Source organism: Humulus lupulus, chromosome 9 (genome assembly GCF_963169125.1).
Source record: "Humulus lupulus chromosome 9, drHumLupu1.1, whole genome shotgun sequence".
NCBI lineage: Eukaryota > Viridiplantae > Streptophyta > Magnoliopsida > Rosales > Cannabaceae > Humulus > Humulus lupulus.
In genome coordinates this window covers 128,479,880-128,486,675 of record NC_084801.1, presented here as the reverse complement: position 1 = coordinate 128,486,675, position 6,796 = coordinate 128,479,880, and the positions used below count along the sequence as shown (strand labels likewise).

At 31.3% G+C, this 6,796-nt stretch overlaps 1 long non-coding RNA gene across 2 annotated transcripts; it reads right to left on the bottom strand.

Moving 5' to 3' along the window:
* Positions 1-2,365: 2,365 nt before the first annotated feature.
* Positions 2,366-6,097, bottom strand: LOC133802422 (uncharacterized). Of its 2 annotated transcripts, XR_009877318.1 has the most exons (4): positions 5,352-6,097; positions 4,994-5,099; positions 2,995-3,051; positions 2,366-2,633 (listed from the first exon to the last, which is right to left on the bottom strand). It is a non-coding gene; the product is annotated as an uncharacterized LOC133802422 (long non-coding RNA). The 2 variants fall into 2 exon arrangements; XR_009877319.1 differs by lacking the exon at positions 2,995-3,051 and having other exon boundaries at positions 5,352-6,093.
* Between the last annotated feature and the right edge of the window lie 699 nt (positions 6,098-6,796).

Genomic DNA, 6,796 nt, shown 5'->3' with positions numbered 1-6,796 from the left:
GTTGTTGTCAACTTGATTTGTTTTTGTTTGGTTGTTTAGGATTTTTAGGATTGTTTGGAGTTCTTTACTCGAGGGCGAGTAAAGGTTAAGTTTGGGGGAATTTGTTAGGGTCATTTTATGTTTGTTTTAGAGATCGTTTTAGGTTGTGTTTTTAGTTATTTAGGATTGTTTAGTGCAGATTTATGCTTGTTTTCTTCTTGTTTCAGGTTTTAATGGTCAATTACATAATATGGAGTGAAATGAGAAGAAACATGTTAAATATGATAAATAAGATGGATTTCGTGTTGATTGTGGAGTTTTAAGACATTATGTGTGGAAAATACTACATTGAAGATGCTCAACACACGTCGTTTATGCTCTATGACGCAAGTATGAGACTTTAAGCCGCATTTTGACCATGATTTATTCACTTTCTGGAAATACTTCTAGAAATAGAAGTTGTAGATATTTCTTTTAGCTTTCCATTGAATCATTCAATTCGGAGTTATATCGAAGATGTTATGATCAAAATACGATGAGCTAACGCTGCAGGTTGTTCGAAACGAGTTTCTTTCTATTCTGACTTTAGCGCTACAGCGCCATAATAAGAGCGCTACAGCGCTGGTGACACGATTTTCAGATTTTAGACGACTTTTTGAAGGGTAATCTGGTCTATTCACTTGGGAACACTTGAGGGCTATTTAAGGGACATTATTCTGCGATTATAGGGGGACTGGAAGTTTTATAAACCCTAGATAAAAAGAGGCTGCTATAATTATTTTCTCTGTTTTTTTGTTTTTCATCTGAATTCTTTAGGTTAATTTTATGAACAATTATCTGCAGTTTATTTTCATCATGTTATCTATGAACTAATTTCTTTTATCTAGGAATTAATGTAGTCACTGAGATTTCTATTTAATTTTATTATGATTTTCTATTGATACTTATTTTCTATTCTAATCTATATGATGTGTGTTTAATGCTAGTAAATACTTGATCACTATTTGCTTGATTTAATGGTTTTGATTCAAAATTCGAAAGATGAGAATTGAATATGCTATCATTTTATAGACATAGGGTGCATATTGGACGAAAGTACCTATATGACTTGTGTAGTAATTAGGTTTCCATGTTTAATGCCTTTTATATGTTCAAGTTTATCACAGAAATGTAGAAAACTTACATATAGATTGAGATCTTATATCTTGAAAAAGAATAGGAATCAATTATATTAACCTGACATTAGAATAGAAAGAAGAGATTTAGAATTGATTATTAAAATTAATAGAATGAACAGTTGATGAAATTAATTCCTAGGTTGTTTTTATTATTGATTCTTAAGTAGTGATTCATTGTTTTGTTTCCAGTTCTTTAATTTTGGTTTATAGTTTATAGGATTTCTTTTATTTTTAATCATTCACTTAAATTTTAATTAACCAAATAGAATTCAAAAATAAATAAGTGGTATTTGGGAGATAGTCTCTGTGGGACGATATCCGTTCTTACAGAATTTACTACTTGACACGACTACGTATACTTGCGTAGCTTTAAAATTTCGCAACAAGTTTTTGGTGCCGTTGCCAAGGATCGAACCCGGGTCACCCGCGTGACAGGCGGGAATACTTACCACTATACTACAACGAATTCATTAAAATTTTAAATTGCACGTCATTCATCTTTTGTTTTCTAAAACTTAAAATTAATTAATTTTAAAATTTAAAACCAGGCTATAAGCCTAATCAAAATTATATATATCCAAAAATAAAACACATATACATTATTTCAAATTATTATATATGTTAAACTATCACCAGTAACTATTTCTTGGACTACAAAAAATTTTACACATAATTAATAATAAGAAAGTAGAGAAATTACATTAAAAAAATTATAGTGTCATAGTGCTGTAAATACTACTACAAAAGTGGGATTTCCCAACAGTTTTTAACTGTCGCTATTGAGCAACGATGATAGTCGACTAACTGTTGTATTTGCCTATGCCGGCGTAGGGGTAGTTACGCCGACAATTATTAGGTGTTACTGTCGTTGGCTATGCTGACAGTTATTAGGTATCGCCGTTGCTGGCTACGTCGACAATTATTAGGTGTCGGCGTTGCTGGCTACGACGATAGTTATTAGATGTCGCCGTTGCTGGCTACGCCGATAGTTATTAGGTGTCGCCGTTGCTGGCAACGCCAATAGTTATTAGGTGTCGCCATTGCTAGCAACCACGACAAATTTTTTTTAGGATGCGCAATGTGTGCCCTTAAAAGTTATACTTTTAATTTTTAAAAAATTAATTTATATTTATTTTAAATTAAAAAATTATGATTTAAATGAAACATTTATATACAAATCTAGAAACTTATAGATTACAATAATAAAATCTTTAGAAGGAGCTAATTATATTAACAATTTAATTGTCTTCTTTTTAAAAAAAAAAAAACTAACTTTTACAATTGAAATTAATCTATCTATTACATACAATGGTAGAACACAACAAAACTATATACATAAATAAAAACCTCACTGTACATAATTCTTACAAGCAAGAAAGAAAATAATACCTAACAACTTGAAGAAGAATTTCTTGTTGCCTTGGTTCTCTTATATAATTGTCTTGGTTCTCTTAAATATCCAAGTAGAGTTTTAGCCTACAATACAGAATAAACACCATTAAAGTCAAACCAAAACTAAAATAAATTTCAAAACCCATCAGAACTTCCAAGGCATAATCAATATGATATATCTATTCTTGAGATTTTAAAAATTAATTATGATTAAATTGGTATACGATAATTAGTACATCACAAACTTAGATAAGGCCCCATGAAGTTATGGCCAATGTGGTGAAACATGTAGATACAATTGTTTTCACTCTAAATTTTAACAAAGACAGACACTCTGGGAAGTCACAAATCAGAGTTAGAATACAACAAACAATACAAGCTTATATATTTTGGTTCCTTTCTTTCTTGAGTTGAAAGAGAATCAGTAGAGTTCATCACCACTCACCACTAACACTGAGAAGAGAAGCTGAACAACTCCTTCACATGCATGAGTCATGCCTCACTGATGGAAATGCATAATGAAAATTATACAATAATTTATCAGCATGAAATGAATGTAGCGGAAATATACCAAACAAACCACACATAAACCATATCACTTTTCTATCTGAAACAGCTAAGTGTAAGTCTATGCCAACCTGTTCAGCAGCTTAAACTTAGAATAAGGTATAAATATATAATAAATAATTAAACGCCGCATAAATTTATATCAACTCAGTAACTAATTCAAGTACTTTACTTTGTATGTGAGAAGACACTTCAATTTAGTCAACCCATAGCAAAAAGCAAGAGAATAGCCGAAAGTAGTTTCTGTGGTGCAATTACAAACATCAACCGTACAGCTCTTCAATAATTAAAAGTATACTTCCCAAAAAACAATTTAAAACCATAAATGAACTCAAAGAAACATATAAACTTTATACAAACCATTCAAGTTGTGATGGTCTCCACTCATACTAACTATTAATAGTGTATTATACTCTTCAATGTAGTGACACCATGTTTCTAATTGTATATTAATTTATATTTAAGCTGATGTCACATCTACCAAATGCATGTACTCCCAATCAAGTTATCAAAAAAAACAATGTTATATATTACAGATGATTTCTTTATTTCCTTTTGAGTTATGCAAAGCATACAAATTCTATTATTTTTTCAATATGTACTAACTAGTGTCTACATATATAATTATAATAGTAATATGTCATAGCGTTTTATATCTATTATCAATTCTTATAAACTAATCACAAACGATTACCTATGATGACTTTTCAAAATGTTTTCTCAAAATACTATAATATTCATAAAGTGCAATCTAATAGTGTTGATGACAATTGTAAAAAATATTAAAAATCATTTGATCACAAGGTTTGCAAGTTGTAAAATCTTTTACTATAGTATTTCCAACACCTTTTTTTTTATTTTATTTTTAACCTTTGCCAATAATATTATTTATTATTTGAAAACCACATGAATATAGTTAACTCATAATATTTAGAAATCACATGAATGTTAAATTCTGCAAAAGTAGGCACCAAATAAAATTAGAAAGAGATCCAATTCGTTTCATTCCTGAAAATATCAAGGTACCAAATACACATAAGGACTGAGTATGACTGCCACAAATAAGCACAAATTTAAGGCACTCAAATACAATACATCAAGCAAGCCCAAGTGAAAGGTCGAGTACAACTACCACAGGTAAACTATTTGTTCAGTGTATTTTGTTCAAGTAAATTACTTTAAGTGGGCAATATTCTATTTCCTACAAATTTAGAAGGATTAATACTATAGTCAAAGACTTTTTCGATCTTTTTTTTTGGCACCTGTTCATCTCTCAGACAAATGAGAAAATAAATTAGTTGGTGATAAAGCTCATCAGTAACAATATGTAAAGAGATTTTACCAAGAAACATAGCAGCTTAAAATTTGATTTTCTTTTAAAATTAAACTTCATGAAAATTTAATGACTGACAACATTTAGCTACATTAGTCTTATTGTTTAGTAAGATTTCTTATGTCTTAAAATAAGGTGTCAAAAAAGCAATTAATAAGATTCTTACTATTGATTTTCTCCTCTATCTCCAAGTTCAAAAAGTAAATTTAAGTAGAAGATGAAAGGAAACAACAAACAAAGAATAAACATTTTTTTGAAATAGAATGGACCACAGTTCAATACAAAAGGCATCATATTGCAACTTCAGTCAATAAATCAGCTGTTAAAAAAATATCAACGAATGAAGAAAATATTGAATTCAACAAAAACATTGTCTAATCTTAAAGCATAAATATGAGAATAGATAATGATTGTTAGAATGATTTAGAGGGATTGAAAACCAAATAATTAAAAAGAAATTGAGATATACCCAATTACATTTGATCAAAATGGAAAGTAATCAAGATATAATATAGAATTTGTAAATAATTTTGACTGAACTCACCTCACCTGACCAAGAGAAGAGATAACAATTTAAGTCTAGTCCACCACCATGAGCAGAATAGAGAAGGTCCCAACGTCTTGTGGTCTGAGAAAATCAAAACTTGAACCTATAAAATAGCCATTTTTTACAACACAACTTTAGAGATTAAAAAAATACTACAGCTGCCATTTTTTACTCTAGAAATTTAGCGATTCCAAAACCAAAAAACAACTACAGTAGGCCTTTGTAAATTTCAAACCAAATAAAGGAGACAAACTCAATATCGTAAAATATTTATGCCTTTTATTAAAAAATTCATATCTATAGAATCATATAGGTATACTACATCCGAAATTAAATAGAGAGATTCATATTTTACCAAAATTTCAAGAAGAAAGAAGAGGGGGCTCAGACCCCTCTGCGAGACCGAGCCACCTACGACCCCTCTGTGAGACCGAGCCACCCACCCCCTCTGCGAGACCGAGCCACCCACCCCCTCTGCAAGATCGAGCCACCCATGACCCTGAGCCCGTCGTTTGCATCATTTTCACAAGACCCACGAGCCCCTGTCATTTGCGCCATTTACCGATGACCGGCCCCCGAGCCCCCACCGTTTTCCCAATACCCATCTCTGCCAATGAGCCTGCATCTGGCACAAGGAAGACCACGAGCCTAGACCCACACCTCTTCCTCATCACCCACGACCTCTCCGCTAGCCCAAGCCACCCATGACCTCTCTGCGAGACCGAGCCACCCACGACCCTCTGCGAGACCGAGCCCTCCAACCCCGTCCATAACCCCATCCTCGATCCACGACCCTCCGCAAGCCCGACCCTCCACGAGGGTAAGTAGATAAGGGATATATATAGAGAGAGAGAGGGAGGAATTTGGGAGGTGTAGGAGAAGAGAGAAGAAAAGGAGAAAGAAAGTGGGAGAGAAAGAGGGAGTAGTCGGGGGTTTTGAGGAAGAAGATAAGTGAGAGAGAGAGAGAGAGTGAATCGGGGAAGAAGGGGAGAGAGAAAAAGGAAAGCCATTTTTTTTCTTTTAATTTACTTTGTTTGAATTAAAATATATTTCTTATTAGTTTCATATTTTAGTGTTTTATTAATAAATAATTTAATATAATATTTAATTAATTATTAATATAACTTAAGGTAGTTTGGTAATTTTTAAAAAATGAGTTCCAAAATTAAATTTAGGATACCAAATAGGTACAATTTGCAATTACAAGGTATCGAATGAGTATTATTGAAAACATAGGATACCAAGATTACAATATTTTTCCAATCAATAAAACAACTCATTTTTAACTAATACTAATTTTATAAACATGTCAAACAATCATATAGTTAAATTAAATTAAAGTATTGTTACTCTTAATATCATAATTAATTTAAAGTTTGATATAAAAATTACTATAAATACAAAAGTTAATAATATGAAAAAAAATTTTAAAAAAAAATCTAGTTTGAAAAGTTTTTAATAAATACATAATTTTAATAAATATATATTTACATAATTTAGTTTATTTTTAAAATTTTATTATTCATTAATTATATTTTTAAATTTTTTAATTGAATTTTAGCAATATTTTATAACTTTCGGCATTGGTCTCGAATTAACTGTCGACATTGGGGTCAATAGCGTCACATTTTAACTGTCGGCATTGGTCTCGAATTAACTATCGGCATTAGGGTCAATAGCGACACATTTTAACTGTTAGCATTGGTCTCGAATTAACTGTCGGCATTGGAGTCAATAGCGACAGTCAAAAGTAACGGTGATAGTTATTAGCTGTCGGCGTTGGTCTCTATGCCTATAATT